This window comes from Lepisosteus oculatus, chromosome 10 (genome assembly GCF_040954835.1).
Source record: "Lepisosteus oculatus isolate fLepOcu1 chromosome 10, fLepOcu1.hap2, whole genome shotgun sequence".
NCBI lineage: Eukaryota > Metazoa > Chordata > Actinopteri > Semionotiformes > Lepisosteidae > Lepisosteus > Lepisosteus oculatus.
Genome location: NC_090705.1, coordinates 37435654 through 37454045, shown reverse-complemented (window position 1 = coordinate 37454045; position 18392 = coordinate 37435654).

Below are 18392 nucleotides of genomic sequence, written 5' to 3'. Positions count from 1 at the left end.
TAAGACAACATGCTTTTCTATGGAGAGACATTAAATTCTCTTGTTGGAATTATTATTTTTTGTGCTAATTTAACTAATGTATGAATGGTGGCAATATTTATGTGGAATTTTCCCTTCAACAGAAAAAAAAACGTAGATTTGTTTTAACATGATTTACTCAAACAGTATATTAATAAAAAACGTAATTAATGAATTGTAATTTTTATATCTACCATTTCCTCAAGCTGGTGCTAACTACAGTAATTTTATTAAAACACGAAGAGCAAAACTTTTTACACTGCAATTCAAAAACACTCTTTTGTGCTTCCATCTTTACTGTTGAATATGACCCACAGTACATCAAGACCTTGGGTTTAGAGTTGCTCATATGAACACACTAAGTAAAAATGTACATTCTATACAGGACACTATATATTATAACTTCAATGGGCAAAGTCAAGCTTTTATCCAGCAGCACTGCATATTTGAACTGGCACTTTGTACATTTGCCTCAGCAGCTCTTTTTGTCAAAGGGAAAATTAGCAGTAGCTTGGGCTGACATAATAGATGGCAACTCTTGACAGTTAAATTCATTTTGAGGCTAAAATTACTGTCTCATAAAGCCCAGATTCACAATCAGTCTTGCCACTCGTGGGTATCCTTAGGGATCAGATGCTTCTTTGAATCAATATAGTAGAGAGGACTGTGCTGTTCCTCCATGCTTGTCCTAATAATCATGAAATAGATGAGTGAGGTGAAGTGAAGATCTGAGGATCAACAATGACAGCTAGCAGTACAAGCTCTTCATAATAGCTGTAGTTTTCTTCAGGTTAAGGTTAAATTTCTAGTTCTTGAAAAGAAAAAGATCATACCATGCACCATAAGTTCTTAGTTGACTTAAACTAGTTATTTTTGTAAAAGTAATTCATAATTGCAATCTTTTTGTGACATGCCAGACAAACCTTGACCTTTACATCTTCTGATTTGTCTTGACGTGTTTGTAGATTAAAATGTTACATTACAAAAGTATTTATTATGTAAGGGCCTAAACACTCAACTAATGTATTGGGCAGCAATAATCGACAATATCACAGACTACAAAATCCTAAACTAAGTCATCTTAAGTGTGATGGTAACCAATGTGTTTTTGGCACAGTTCTCTTTGGGAAGAGAAAGTTGAAGCACTGACACATGTCTGTGGACTTAAAAGGAGTGACCTCAACCTAAGCAGAAGAATAACTGCAATCACAAAAAGACAAAGTCTTTAAGAGGACTGTAAAAATAGTTTTCTGATGAAGCTACTGTACATTAGGCTCTAGTGCCAAAACACCCCCCTCTTTCCTGGAAAAGTCGTATACCAAATTGCAAGCCTGTATATACTATTGCACAGTGATTCATGAGTAATGGACTCACCTCTTTACTCAGGAGTAAATAGCTGAGTCTTCTTCTAATATATCCACCAGAAAAAATCTGTCCAATCCCAAAAAGTCCAGAATGACAGTTGTATTTCATTCTGACTTTCTTCACCTAACTGCAATATACAGTATTTCTAATTTGGAAACCCTTATACATATTAGTGGTTTTATAGGTAGTGCATGTCAAATTATACCCAAATTATACACCAATAATTGTACAAACATTATGACAAAATACTTAAGAACCTCATAGAAGCAAAGGATATGATTGTGCTATGTACTGAGTCTTATTAAAGTTTAAAAATAATCCTTCTATTGCCTTTACCATGCAATAACTGGCAGTTTTGGCCTATCTGTAAAGCATTAGGAATGCAGCTGAAATAGGCCTCTCTGATAGACAGAGTGGTCTGAGTCTTTAACACAAACCAGGACATGGAATCCGTTTTCATATTTTTAGTGAATACTGTTAAGAAGTTGGAGTCTTTATGTGTGTCTTCAGATTTAGATGATTCACAGTAGATGTGTCACGGTTGCCACTATTACTCTTGTTGGTTTACTGTGGAGTTTCTACGACTGCATAAATAAATTGTACAAGGTATAATTTGAATTTACGTGCAGTTATTGCTTAAAGTATTTTTGCAATTTATTTGAACAATTTCTAATTTCTAATTGAGCAAGTAAATTCAACTTTTGCATCACTACACCCTGTTATCCTCATTGACCTGGGGTTTGACACTTCTATCTTTAAATGTTAAAATCAACCATCCATTTTTAATCCTTCCACCTTCCACTACCACACATCCATACCTATTTCATTTTACACTTGTAAAATATTTAAAGTGTTGACTTGATAACATGAGGGATATCACTTTGATTTCCACAGAATATGTAAGACTGAGTTAGAATACTACTTTCTGTAGGTTGCAAACTACACCAAACTTCTGCTTTTACACAAATCATAATGGCACTTGTACCTCAAGTACTTCTTATTAGATTTCAAAATCTGGCATTTGATACTCAATCATTGTAAAGCTTGACCTTAATAATATATTCTCTATCATGTATTGTTTATACTGCATATGCATTTGTAATTGAATGCATGATGACAAACTAAAATTCAGGTTAACCCTCAATTGCCCTTACTGTACTGTATCAGTCCTTTGAATATAGTGTTTATACTGTATATACAGTAGTATAAACAGACAGTATGTTTAATGCTACAGTTTTAACATGCCTGGCTGAGGAAATGACAGGGCTCTTCAAAGATCAGAGCTGTTGTGTCCCCCCTCACTTACAGTATGAGATATGAGCCAAGAAGAATTGCCTCTACTATGATGTTGAGTTGCAGGTAGAGCTTCTGGAAAAGCAGCATGCAGTGTTCAGCCAGGGAGCTTTTATAAGTAGTGAATCAGAAACTCAAGATTAGAAATTGACCGCCACCTGAACTTCTGTTCAATAACAACATTTCAGTTGTCCGGTCAAACGATTATCACAACGAAATCATTATGAAACTAACTAATATAAAGAGATAGCATCGAAATACTTTTAACTTAATTTGCCAGGCTAAGGAAATAAAAGTACTGGTTGGAGATGACGTACAGTAGAGGCATTCAGTCATAATTCCTCAGATGGTAGTTTTGCACCATTTCACATATTTTGCAGCCAAACACATACAGTACCAAATGTCTGAACCTGCGGTATCTCAAATACGGAGCAGGATTATTATTGCAACAACACACCATACAGTACGTATTGTAAAACTAACCTGATGGTCTAAACCCAGCTTACTTTCCCTGTTAGTGGTGAACAATCCAGTGCTTGGGGAATACCTTTTTATAATGATAGAAAAAGCAACCAACAGGTTAGGTTATTTTTAGACCTACGGGTTGGTAGAGGAGATTAATACAGTATTTACCAAATTGTCCATTATGGTAAATAACTTAAAACATGTAAAACATGACAGACATTCAAGGAGATAAAGAGAAAAGTTCTGATCTATTTCACTTGCAAACTTTTCCTGAGAGAGTTCAAGTGTTCAATGATAAGCTTGAAAGTTCGGCAATCAAGTGGGATTTGGATATGCTCAAGTATGATCTGACTGTGAAAATGTTTGTGCTTGAGACGGATCACGGAGCATTACAGTATCTTGGTTAACAAAAAAGAAAAACACAAATTCATAAATAACAAGTTTGTGATTGCCATTGCAAACCTTTATTTTCAAAGTCAAGTACAACCCTGGCAGTAGCTAATTTGATTGCTGACTTTCTCTGCTTTTTTCCCAGGAGAGAAACAAGCTTGAGTGCAGTGTGATGTACAGTAATATAAACATAAAATAATGTTGTAAATTGGCTTTTCAGGACCCATACATGGAGAAATACAATGAATTTGAGGCAAGGACAGAATAGCTAATTCATATAAAAAATGAATGATATTCAAGGGAAAGCATTTCAGAATTGCAAGTGTAGTACTTTCAAAACTTTTTGCCAGGATTTTTCCTTAAATGTCACCCAGCATGAAATACTGTACATCGTGGTTGGATCACAGTTGGAAGTAAGATGTAAGATGTATTAGACTTGTGATTTGTGATACAAATCTTTAATTTTAAACAGATTAATACAGCAATGGGTCTCTAATTAATTATCTGAAGAGTCCATGTTTGATTGTCTACAGTTACAATTGTAATCTACATACTGTATTGTAAAAGGCTGATGAATTAATGATTGTTATAAATACTTTGAGGTATTAAATATATATATATATTTATGTTACCTACTGCAGATGGTTTATTTCAGTTAAATAACCAAAAAACAAGATTCATTGCCCATTTAATTCTATATATATATACCCTTTTCATCTTATTTGTTGATCTTCTTAGGTGAAACAGGGACATTTGCTGGGCAATGAGCAGGGAAAAATCATACCTAAAGGGCAGCTTACATAAAAAATACATTAAACATGATGTTGGCATAGTGTAAAATCCTGTGTCATATTTCCATTTTTCTCAAAGCTCAGAAGGAGTCTTGTGCTAAATTTTGGGGTCATGTCTACCCATAGGCAAGGTGAAAAAAAATGATACAACTTTTGGTGGTCAGAACAGAACTTAAAGATGAGTAGTGACAGACAAATTGAAAAAATAGCTTACTAATGAGATGATTCTCCCAATTTTCCTCACATTAGGAAAAGGTTATTGTTTCATATTAACACTGCATGGGTTTTTATCATGGAAAAATATTTCATCTTACATGCAACACAACTGTTAGCATTTTTCTGCAACTCTAAAAGCATCTGGGCTGTGTGTGGCTAATTTCATTTAGTAAAAGGTTAGAAAGAAAATGCATGCAGCATTGTTCTCCTATGCAGAAGATTTAAGAACAATATGCCCATGTCATACCTCATTCACCATCAAATGGCCATCTGTAAAGTTTCTTACTTTCACTTCAGAAATTTTAAAACCACATTCAGTCTTTTCTTGTGACTTCATAAAAATGAAGACAAATAGTTTGTGGTTTATATTCAATTGGATGAAAGAACTACCCTTCCTTTCCAAATAGCTAGAACTAATAAGAGCAATTTGGTATGCAGTTACTCTGTATTCCGTTTTTAAAAGGTGATTAATTGACAAACTGCTATTTCTGTCCTGTCATAATAGGCTATTTTATTTGTCATATTCCCCATGCCCTGTGATGGACTGGCATCATGTCTGTTTGAAGTCTTGTACTTTGAGCCCTGTTCTTGACTCTACATTTACATTTACTCTACAGTAATTAAGCTTTTCGACAGGGCACTGTGCATGAATCCCTGTGCTGTTCTTCAAAATACTGTAGATACAGTTATATAAAAATGTTTTAGCAGATCCAATCTCTTCAGTGTCACAGTCCAACAGAGTAGAGTTTCTTACATATTAAGACAAGTTGGCATAGTCAAGATAAGCCATGAAATGTTCTTATATGGCAAATCTGATTAGCAGGTGAAGAAATATACCGTAGGACTATAGGGATATTCACAAAATTAACTTCCACTGTCCCTGGGTCCAATTATACAGTATTTGTCAATGATCTTAAAAAAGATCATTGTCAGATGCTTTCAATATTTTGAACACCAGAATCAGATATGCATTTACCCTTTTCCAAGTTAAAAAGATTTGGTTCTCTTAATAACTGACCCTAGAGCAGCAATATGTTTTTGGTGTCCTGAGGACCATAACTGATTGTAATCCCTCATCTTAAGGGCGCTCCAGCTCCTTTGTATTTGAGCTCATTACGTGCACCTGCCCCCTGTTCTGTCCCTCATTATTTAAGCCTTGCGCTCCCACTGTTCCTGGCTCAGCATTGGGAGATGGATGTCCAGAAGCCCGCCTACCAGTGGGTCCAAGAGAGACCCAATGGCATAGGCTTCAGCACGGCATCCTGATCATGAGTCTGGGGCTCGGAGCGCCTGGCTTCATTAACCTGTTTTTATTCCCTGTCCCTGTCCCAGATACTGTTCCAGGTTTTAACCATGTTTTGTCTTGGTTGGATCACCCAGCCCCCCGAGCACCAGATCACCGTCGCCATGCTCCCCTGTCTGTCAACCCGTCCTGATCCTCGTCATCTCCTCCCTGTCCACTGTCTCTGTCCACTTAGTTCAGGATTATACCATATACATAGGGTCCTGAACTCCGCTTCACAGGGGTCTGGACAGGCTCCTGTTACATCTAAACACAATATTTTATGTAAGGCTTAAAAAGTGCATTGTATCATTTTGTCATTGATTACCTCAATTTAGATTCTACACTCTTAATTACATTACACATTTTTGGCCATTTTATTTCATTACTGCTTTGTGTAAATGAGGTAGATAATGTCAACATACATGTTTGCAGCCCTCTGTCAAAGTCAAAAGCATCTAACTAAAGGTATCAACTTAATAGCCTCCCTCCGCAAATAGCAGAATACAGAAATGTTGATCTGAACCTGAGGTTTAAAAAGGGAACCATCTAATACAAAGGCTAACACTATGAAGTATTAAAATCGTTCACACTTTGTGTACACTTACCAGCTACTCTATGAAGTTATAAATGATGTAATTTGAAGAAATACAGTCTTGACAGTCAATCTAGAAAATAACCAAGGATATGAGGTAAATCTAAAAATTGCCAATCACAATATACAGTACATTCCAATTACATTACCAATTTGCAGTCTATCAACTATCCCAATGAACTTGTCAGAATTGGAGCAATTTTACTAGGAAGAATGGACAAAATTACACCATCCCACTGTGCAAAGTTGATAAGAATGTATCTGAAAATACTGGCAAGTTACTTCTAAAAGGGCTTCAGCCAGATGCTAATGTAAGAAGCTGAAATTTTACTTTGTATATTTTCTTTTTAAATTTTGTTCACATTCAAACTTGTTCACATGCATTAAAGTTCAGTTTGATCATTACAATTCTGAGCAAAAAATTAACTTGAAAAAAAATCCATACATTACATGTAACTCAAAATGTGACTTAAGGTTGCAAGTACTTTGCAAGTGTGCATAGGCATGATTTACCTAAAACATTTCTTTAAGGAAATGCATTTAAAATCAAGATCAGGTGGCACTTCTTTATCTAGAGAGTTATGGCAATATGGAACAAGCTACCCAACCAAGTTGTTGAAATTGATACTCTGGTTTCTTTTAATAAATGTCTGGATAACCCTAACTACCAAATGAACTAGATGGGATGAGTGGTTTCCACTCATTTGTAAACTTTCTTACATTCTTCAGTCACCTTGCATTTGCTGTGGAGATTCTTGGGCAGGCCCTCCTACCATCATGTATCTGCAGTGCTCTTTAATGGAACAAAGGAAACATACAGTATGGAGGTGCTGATAGATATGTGATTAAATCACATCTGGAACATTTTTCTTATCCCAGGACACATATGTTTTGTTTTGCAGTATTAATTGTCTCAGGTACCTAACATATTTATGATAATACATACATATTCTCTCATGGAAATATGTTGTGAAAACTAATTCAGTCTGACGCTCCTTCATACATAAGTACCCTGGGGATGTGAGATACCTTGCAGTATGCCTCATGTGTCTCATGTGGTTGTATTAAGAGTGGATTCAATCATGTGCACTATTATACTTCCTAATAGGGATACACCTTCAAAATAGAGATTGAAATTAATCTACACAGAAGATCATAATTTACACACACTCTAGTGGTTTAAATCATTTATGATAGGAACCAGCTTTATGTATTACACTTTCTAATGAATAAATTAACCATGGAGTCATACAGTATATAAGTATAACAGGATGGATTTTTTTTTTAGTTTATAACATTTTGCTACAGTAGTACAAATGTTATAGCATAGACAGGAGGTTACTGCACACAGTAAAGAAAAAATATGTACTGTATTTATTATTAAGAATTAAGAATTAAAATTCTCCTAACATTTTAAAATTGACTAAAAATACAAACAATAATAAAATAAAGAATGCTAATTCAATTCATAAACTGAAATACACATGCAAATTCTGTTGTGAATGAAATATTTATCACATGTTTTATAATCTGTATTCAGATATGGATTATGAAGTGGTGTGAGAGAAGTGGAATTTGAGCTCGTTTGGTGACCTTTTGCACCTGTGCAGATGCAATACCAGTTTCTAAGAACCTAAACTCATCTCACGCCGTGTTTTGTGCGTCAATGCAAGGCAGAAAAGTCCCCTCTCGCATCTATTATGTGATCTTTTGCACTATAAAGGTAGATACCAGACACTTAGCAGATGGTAAATACTGTTCCACTCCACACTGGAATAATGCTAAGCTTGACAGGTAACACTTGTGGAGAAACACACAGACAGATGTGACTGTCAGCATATTGCACTTGTGCAATGAACACAAATTTCATTATGATGAAAAGACACAGTCTTTTCTTTAGACTTTAAACTTCATTTTTTTGTTATGGGAACATATGGTTCTAGTTCTGTTTATCAATAATAAGAAATATATGATTATTATTTCTTTAACTCAGAAATACAAGAAATGGTTACAATTACACTGCTATTTATAAGGTCTCCTTTAAACCCAGATTGGGTTGAATATTTGAACATACTTTAAATGAGGAAAATTGATACTATTGATATTCCCACCACAAGAAACATTTTGATGGTTGTTGCAGGAAATATTCCCATTGATTAGGAAAATAACAAAAAGTCTGCAAATGAAATGTCATTCTGTCCATCTAGTTGTGCTTGTGGATAATTGACTCAAGGATTTCAGCCTGCTGTTTCTTGAAAAAAGAAATGGTCTTTTTTTTATTTGGCTGATTAGTATGTTCCAGGCTCCTTTGTTTAAAAAGGAGTGCCATGTCATCTTAGATTAAATGCAGTTAGTTTTCATTTGTATCCTCTAATCCATATCTCATTGTTAATTCTGATCCTGATGTGTCAGCAGAGACTTCTAAATCTTTTTTATATGGTGCTACTTCAAGTGCAGTTTTCCGTATTTTCAGTTTTATTTATAATGCATATTACTGCTCCATACATGTAAAACCTTGGCACTTGTCAACATTAAACCTTATCTGCCATATATTTGAACGTTTTTTCTATTTAAATCATTTTAAATATGTTGTACGATCTCTATAGTGATTTGTCAATAGCATGATTTTGATATCATCTGTGAACATAACTAGTTCATATCAGAATCTAGATTAGTGATATAAATCAGGATGATCAGTAGTTCAGATCTACCCTAATAGGATAATTTGTGTCTTATCTGTTAAACCCACTAACTGGTTCTTAAACCATATGCAATACATATACAGTACATATATACCTGTTTATCTACGTGAGAATTTTATAGAAATATTATTTAAATCCTTCTGAAAATCTAAATATACCATAGAATATGTTGTGTTTTTACTATTGTTGCTCATAAAAAAACTCAAACATCTTTTTCTAAATCACTTGAGCATAGGATGAATTATCTTTTGTTGATTTATAAGATTGCTTAGGTCTATATTTTACTACTTTGATACTTTAAATGTGAGAGTATTTCAAATGTAATAACTACCAATAAAGAGGAAAACTTAAGAATTAATACCCTTCATCATTTAGCACATAATCTATGAAAAATGGTTCAGAATATAAGATGAACATTTTGGCAATTAAGGTGGATGGTTTTCTAATGAATATGCCCATCTTACTTTAGAAATGTTAAGATGTTATAAGATAAAATCAAGATTCAATATGCTAGTTGTCAAATGTATTCAGAAAGCATTCACGATTGTTCAAAATAAAACAATTAAATAGTGATTTTTTTGCACAATATATTTTTCAAGGTACAAGTTATTGTTGGTACAAGTATATTTATTGGTTGATACAGTATAGAAATTGTTTGGAAATTGATTTATGTCTATATTCCACCATCTGTGGCTTGCTACCATGTACCCCAGGTTTAAGCCTGAAGCTATCAAAGCTGTTTCTGTAAGACAATTCATGTGAGGCCCTGATTTCAGAGCCAGGGCCTTCACAATAAATAATAAATGTATGTGGTTTCCGTAAATGGCACTGAAAAGGTCCAATCTTGAAAGTGGAAAGAAGTATAGAAAGTGTGCTTGAAAAAAAACCAAATATGAACTCAACTTCAAAAGGCATATTTGGAGTAACCAAAGATTTACCGCTCAGTTCAGGTGAAAGGATCTGTAAACTTTTTTATTTCTGATTAAGTATTTGAGATCCAAGTCTTATGAAATGGTGCAAGCCTTATGTTCAAAATTACAGGTAAATCTGGTTCCAAGGTATATCAAATTTGCTGTAATGCTAAATCTCAGTCTTATTTTTTAATTAAGATTATGTGTAAACATACAGTATAGAGGTGAAAAATGTGTCATATTACACATATATATTTAGTAAACTGTCTTCTGCTGCTCCATTGCTCTGAGAATAATATTCATTTGTAATTTAATGTTCTTTAATAGTAACTCTACTGTAAACTAATTTCAATATTCATTTATTTTTTTCAGTCTCTATGTTATACATTACATTAACAATAACATTTTGAGCTAAAATGCTAATTTTTGTAGGCCAAGATGATTGTTTGTGAGGGAGTTTTAACACAGAGATCAAGATAAGTATTGATCTAATTTCCATACTAGTTAATAACCAAGGTAAAGAAATGTGTAAGAACCCAGTTCAATAGTGTATTGACTAAGCTATTTTCCTTCTTGGACAGATTTCCTTACTGTACTGAATTATAGTTCTCTGCCAAACTCTAAATTCTCCTTCTTTTATTCCAACAAAGGGAGGTGATTATTTCCAGCATACACATTCTTCAACATACACTCTTTAAAGGGGTGAATTTGAGTAAGTGTGCATAGTTAAGTATCGTTTGCTTAGAAATGACAATTCAGGCTATGCAATTTTAATATTGTCCAAGTAATGTAAAGGCGGTATAGCAGAGGGTTCACTCTAGTAGACCCAACTGTAGAGGGCAAACTCTAATCTTATTCTACCCTAGTTACATAAATGCGGATGAGAACCAGAATAGGTTAAAACTATGTTAGTGACCCACACTGAGAGAACAGCAATGGACCCTCATTTACATGTAGGTCATTCAATCAGCCAACCTCCACAGAAGGTTCACGCACTAGCCCAGCTGCACTTCATTTTATGATGGTATAGCCACACCACACCATTATACACCACTATACAGATTTTTGCATATTTATTTAAAGTTCAAGACAAAAGAATGGGATGGTTTAACAAATTGTACAACAGTGAAGTTTCACAGAAACTTAAAACATCAAAATCTGGACTCTCAATTTAAAAGATTGAGAGAAGCACATTTTACATGAAACTGCAATGCTAATAGAGTACAACCACAAATAAAGTCACCAGTGTTTGGTCATGTAGTTTCCTAGTTGGGGAGATACTGTAATACTACTTTGTAATTGTATAAAGATGTCTTCACTGTCGCTAAGATTCTTAATCTGAATATTTTCTGGCCTTTATCCACACTTTCCTACTACACCTATGGAGAAATTAGAACATACTGTTGCCATGAAACTACAGTAAATAGCCATCTCACTGTAAATAAACTTCTTGATCCTTCTCAATCCCAGTTTAGACAGTTACACAGCACTGAAACTGCCCTTGAAGAAGTTGGTAGTAGTCTCTTCATGGCAACTAATTAATGTACACTATCTTAATACTCTTGGATGTCAGCATTACATTTGATACTATGAATAACAACATTCTATTTACTCGATTGGGCAGATGTTTGTCATTTCTGGCCCTGTCCTTATTATAGTTTCAGTCTTGTCTTACTGTGGCTCTACATTCTGTTTCTCTTGTTGAAAAATTCTAATGTTGGCAAGGATAATCCAGGTATTCATCAGGATTCAATGCTGATCCCTCTGTTTTTCAGTATGTATGTTTCTCCTAGGAAAATACTAAAATTGTATTGTCTGAATTACCATTTCTGGGCAGATGGTACTCAGCTATTCACATTCACTTATACAGTATGTCCAGCCTACACCTCACAGCGAGATAGCAGTTCCAGTACTTTCTGGTTGCATTTCTGACAAAATCTTTTACATCTTAATTTTGAATTATCTGAGATCATGTTACTGGGTTCCTCACGTCACTTTCATAACACTAATACTGTAATCTCGTCAATTCACAGCACTGTGCTTTGATTTTGATTGTCTGCCATCTCAAGACATACCCAGAGAGGCTAATAAACACTGTTCTTCAGTAAGTAGTAAAAATCATGTTGTTTTGATTCTTCTTAAACATTCTGTCCAAATCATTAATTTACTGTAGGTACAGGTGGTGAGACTAAATCCTGGATCACATTTTTAATGGCTTACATGGAGAGTTATAAGATGCTTTTGTCAAGATCTATGCTCCATTTTTCCTTTTCACTTATTTTTAAACTTTTATTTGACAACTTATTAATAAACCTTTACAAATACTGTATCATCTGTTTAATCATTTGGATATGAATACAAATATATGCCCTCTTATTGAGCCTGAAGATGACAAATAGGTAAACAAAATTCATAACTTCGGTACTTAAGAAATGTACTGTACTATATGTCTAATTTCACTTTATTACAGTATATGTGCAGCAAACAACCCCTCTGCTGTATAATACATTTTCACAGCTAGGCATGGATCTTTTCTGGGAACTGATTTTTTCTTTATTTCAAAGCTTCCAGTAATGTGTATAGGATAGAAAGATTTTGCCAGTATTCCTTTCAGATCACATCTCATCAGATCAGATATCTCTCTTTTAAAGATAATAATATACTGTACAAAGCTGCATGTTTTAACATAGCTGTAGTCAGTGAACAATCCTTCCATATATGTTTAAATTTGACAGAATTTAATATAACGTTTATATATAATAATAAAAATCACTTACACTTATATAGCGCTTTTCTGGACAGTCCACTCAAAGCGCTTTACAGGTAATGGGGACTCCCCTCCATCACCACCAATGTGCAGCATCCACCTGGATGATGCGACGGCAGCCATAGTGTGCCAGAACGCTCACCACACACCAGCTATCAGTGGGGAGGAGAGCAGAGTAATGAAGCCGGTTCATAGATGGGGATTATTAGGAGGCCATGATTGGTAAGAACCAATGGGAAATTTGTCCAGGACGCAGGGGTTATACCCCTACTCTTTTCGAGAAGCGCCCTGGGATTTTTAATGACCACAGAGAGTCAGGACCAAGGTTTTACATCTCATCTAAAGGATGGCGCCTGTTTACAGCATAGTGTCTCCATCACTATACTGGGGCATTAGGACGCTCAAAGACTACTGGGTGAGCGCCCCTTGCGGGCCCCACTAACACCTCTTCCAGAAACAACCTTAGTTTTTCCCAGGAGGTCTCTCATCCAGCTACTGACCAAGCTCACACCTGCTTAGCTTCAGTGGGTTGCCAGTTGTGAGTTGCAGAGTGATATGGCTGCTGGCTTATATATCTTATTTGCTCATAACATGAGATAAGAGTTTTCTCAGAAGCTTTATCACATTACTTTTTTTAGATCTATTTTTAAGTATGAAGCAAATAGAATTATTGTATTGGAAGGTAAAAAAAAAACAATGTCTGATCAACCTTTTGCTAGATCCACCCAATTTTCTCATGCGGCCAGCCTAATTTACAAAACCGTCTTGTCCACAGTACCCTTAACCATCCATTGTCTCCATCCACTCCATGGTGGTTTTGCTGCAACAGAAGATACTGTGTCATCTGCAAGTAAACAACGAACAGCACCAATATACTGTACATGGCCCCCCTTGCCATTTCAATAACACCCACAGAGAATTATGCTTGTATAATAATGACATTCATCACATTTCCTGAAGAAGGTGTCCATTTATATTGGAGAAGCCAAAAGAAAACTTTGTTGACCATTTCAGAGAACATGTCAGAGCAGTGATAATCAAATATCTCTCCAGGCTGAAACCCCTCCATTTGAACTATACTGTCCATAATTACACTGACCTTTCTGTCTGTGTCTTTTCCTAGTGTTTTGAATTCATTTTCATCAGAAAGACATCCAAACTAAACTAAGTTTACTTATTTCCCTGGCATTCAAAGATTGAATGCAATAGATTATAAATGAATACAATGAACTCTGTATGAATACTGAGAAGTTACCCTGAACTTTCTTGTCCAGATTTGCACCTTAGTCCCCTTTTCACTTCCTTTTCCTATTCTCATGTTTTCTTTCTTCAGTCTTTCCTACCACAACACTTTCTCTCAACGTCTTTCTCTTCTGAAGAGGACTTTGCAGCAAAAACATTACTTCTACTTGCTATTTGCTCCAAGAAACCATTTTCACTATAATTTCACTATAATGTTGTTGTTCTTCTACCAAAAAAGGCAACCTAAGAAAAAAAATGTTAATATCAATAACTATCATGTCCCAAATTTACTGTGTTATTAGAGTATCCTAAAAATTGTTTCACAGCTTTTTGCATTGCAAAAAATATAAAAATAAGAATAAATGAAGCTTTCATAAAGAAAGAAGATGGCAATCTTGGTGTAACATTAGGAGACAAAGAGCTACAGCCCTCTTTATGATTAATCTTTGGGAGAAAAACATGTATCTCATTAGAAGTAGTTATCTCAGTAATTGAAATGGACTATCAAAACAGACACTGGCTTAGGCATAGAACAGCTGAAAGGGAAAGTCCAAGACTGGAAAGCGTGGGGAGAGATGGCCTATAGAATCGCCGAGAGTCGGCTCCGACTGACTGGATAACATCATCATCATGTGAAAGTAGTGCTTTATAATTTTAGTAACAAAAATAATAATATGTAGTATATTTCAGTTATGTGCGTAACCCACAGCTATGCTCAAACACAAGGACATCACAAATAGGAAATTTATTTATTATAAAAATACCCATTATAGTAAATATTAATTTACTATTTGTCATATCTTTTTTTTTGCTTCACCAAAGCTATGTTCAGAATTTCTGTTCAAAATGTAGTTTCTTTCTAAACTGGCTAATATCCTTTACTCTAAGCATTTTGTTTTCTCATACAGTATGTACAGTAACACAGCTTTTTGAATGTGTTCTGTATCATATTCATGTTGATTTTTGCAGAAAAAAAAGCTTTTCCCATTTAACTAGTAGTGTAGATAACAGGTTAATTAAACTTAAGTTAATACATTTTTAAATTAACATTTAGCTCTTTTTAATTTATATACAGTAATACCATTATTTGTGTGCTTAAAATGTCTTCCAGACATCCTCCAGTTAGGTGGAGTGTTCTCTTAAAATATGAACCAATTTACTCATTATTTTTTTGGACTATCATTAATTTTCTTTTACTTAAAATCTTAATGTACATCATTGCTGTCAGCACCCTTCCCATCAGACATAGCTTTATGATCTAAAACCCACTAGTTGATCACACCAAATTTGAAAATTATCCATTAACAGAGGCAGAGGACAGGAACTATAATACAAATTGCTAACAGACTGACTATTGAGTTTAAAGACATAGTACTTTAGTCACCAAAAGCCATTAATGTTAATACAACAAATGTATTTTAAAAATGAAAAAATGATTTAGTACATTAATTAGCTCTGTGAGCTAATTACATTTACATCTTCAAAGTATTAATAGAGATGGGCAGCACTACCTTTGCTTATACATTAAAATGTAGGATGAAATGAACATGCTGTGCTTTAATTTCAAAACAGTTTCAAGTTGCATTGTTTCCACAGCTTTCGATAATCCAATGGCTGAAATAATAACAGCTGAAATAAGTGGGAAAGGAAAGGCGTTTTTACATGTTTATTTTTGGGTAGTAATTACAGGTGTCACAGGAGCTGGGTCAGTTTCCCATGGAGTGTGCAATTAAGATCCTATGCGTGACGGTATATTCCAGAAGAGATTAGAGATGGACTTCAGGGGAAAACACAGCAGGGTTTATTTGGGCTATCAGACAGTGGATGGTGACAGTAGTGATCCAGTGCATGGGGGTAAACGCAAAGGCAACCAAGTCCAGACAGGTCCAAAGGGGAAGTCAGTGCACAGTCTGTAATACAAGAGCCCGGAGATCCATCCAAGACAAAGACAATTAAAATCCAGGGAACGGGGAACAAGGACCAGGAATACGGAAGATAAAACCATAGCAAGACAAAGCGCTCCGAGCCCCGGGCTCAGAGGTCAAAACATTGGGATGAAAGGCTATGCCCTTGGGCTATCTGCAAGCCTGGTGCTAGGCGGGCTTTCGGACGTCCGTCTTCCAAACCTGAGCCAGGAACTGTGGAGATGCTGGGCTAATATAATGCAAAAGGGACTAGACACAGCTGGGAGTACTAAAACTAAAATCATAATACCAATAAGAAATTATGTAAATAATACCAAAAAGGTAGGTTCGCCCTCTAGAGGAGGGATGATGACTGTGAGAACAGGTCTGTTGCAATAGAGTTTCAGTGTACTGTATTTCTAGATACCTGTAGGTGACACAGACATTGCTTGAATAGATATACTGTATCAAATAAAAAAGACACGTTTCCTTAACTGATTTATAAAACACATTTTTATATTAAAAGATTTTAAAATAAGTGGCCCAATAATTTCAGACCATACATTACACAATGCTTTGTAGCAGAATTCAGTCCCTCGCACATTTTGTTCATATTTTGTTACACAATACCGCTCACAAGGAAAGAGAGGACGGGCAAGGATAAATTATGGACCCAGGAGCAAAGGCATCACAGTCCAAGGGTAGTGGCCAGCACTCTGCAGAATGGACTCCTCAGCTTAAGAAAGAAACAGGACAGAAAGTCTAGGATAGGGCAGGACTGATTGATCTGTAATGGGAGCTAGGCAGGATAGGATCGCCGAGTGGCATACCAGGAACTGGGCCAAGCAGTGTGCCCATAGAGGTCTGGATCCAGTGCAGAGGCCCAGGTAATGGTCAGGACAAGGGTCAGGCACAGGGCAGAAGTGGCGACGGGAAGCAGGGCAGGAGCACAAGCAAAGCAGGAGGGTCTGCACCTGATGCTGGTCCGGACAAGGTGGAGGTTGTTGTGGTGGTCAACTGGAGTTTCCCCAGGAACTGGTCTGAATACGCACTGTTGGGGGGGGGGGGGTCTTTTTCCAAGACTGCGCCGAACAAGAGAGCAGTCAGATCAGGTTACAAAGGGTGCACCCTGGAACAGGCCGAGCCGTATGTACACTGGAGGCCAGAAACTGGAGTCTCTAGTGATAGAAGAGGGAAATGCCAGTGTCTGGAATTGTGCTTTAACCCTGGGTGCAGGGCAGGACTGGTTTAGTCCTCATCTAGAACCGGGCAGGACACACCAGAGAATCTGAACAAAATGTATGCTTTTCATAGGGTTTCCTCCTGAGACCAGGCCAAGCGCTAGCTGGCAGTGGACCGGGCTGAAATAGCAGACCATCTACTACAACCTGGAGCAAGCAAAGAACCCCCAGATGCAGCCACAGTGGAGTGGACATTACAATTACTTTAAAGATTATAATCACGAGACTTTGAAGAAGCAATATTTAGTAAATACACTACCTAATCCACATACTCAAAGCAAAAAAACAACAACAAACAAAAACAGATACTGGAATTAATTTTTTGGTTCACAAAATTAGTTGAGTGGCTTCTGTATGTGTGCAGTACAGCAACAGTGATCGAAATTTCAGAATAAGAACACCTATGTCTGTAAGATCACTCAGTCAGGTAGTGTATATTGAGCAAGGATTAGATTTTTTAAAATAATTCAAGCATCGTATTTACTGTAGATACAGATCAAGACAAGGGTATAAAAACATTTCTATGTCCCTTAATATTAAGGCAAGAATCGAAAGGCATCTATCAATTCAATAAATTAGTAGGTATTTAAAGTTAGGGAGATAAAGTATGTTGAAATTATAGGTTTAATTATAGGTTTTTGCAAGCTATTTATTCAAAACTATTATTTGCTAGTGCATGCTCAGCAGTATTGATATTATCTCCTTTTATTTTTTTCAATTACTGAATTGGAGACAGCTTCTTAAAAGACCTAAAAGGGAAGAAAACAGTTTAGCAACTGCAGTTGTTTGATTTCTTATTAGATGTTTATATTTATTTTGTTCTATTTGATGCAGTGTTCATTAGTGGTTCTTGCTAACCATTGTGAAATTAATTGAGAAAAGGATTGACTGAAAAATAATATACTTTCTCTCCTTATTCCATAATATTCTCATATTTTAATTTTGTGTGACTTTTACTTGCCTCCCATGCAGACACCATAAGAGCTCTGAAAATGATCTGTTTATTACTGAAATAATTACATATAAAAGCAAATAAAAGAGAAAAAACCCCAACATAAAAACACATTATTTTCACAAAATACAGTATATTGATAACAAGGTTGCTTTGTTAGACTTTGCACTTTTTATAATTTAACCACTCTTCTTTAATATTAAAACACTTCAAAGACTTATTAATATTTTAAAAGATTCTTTGATAGACAAGATCAGA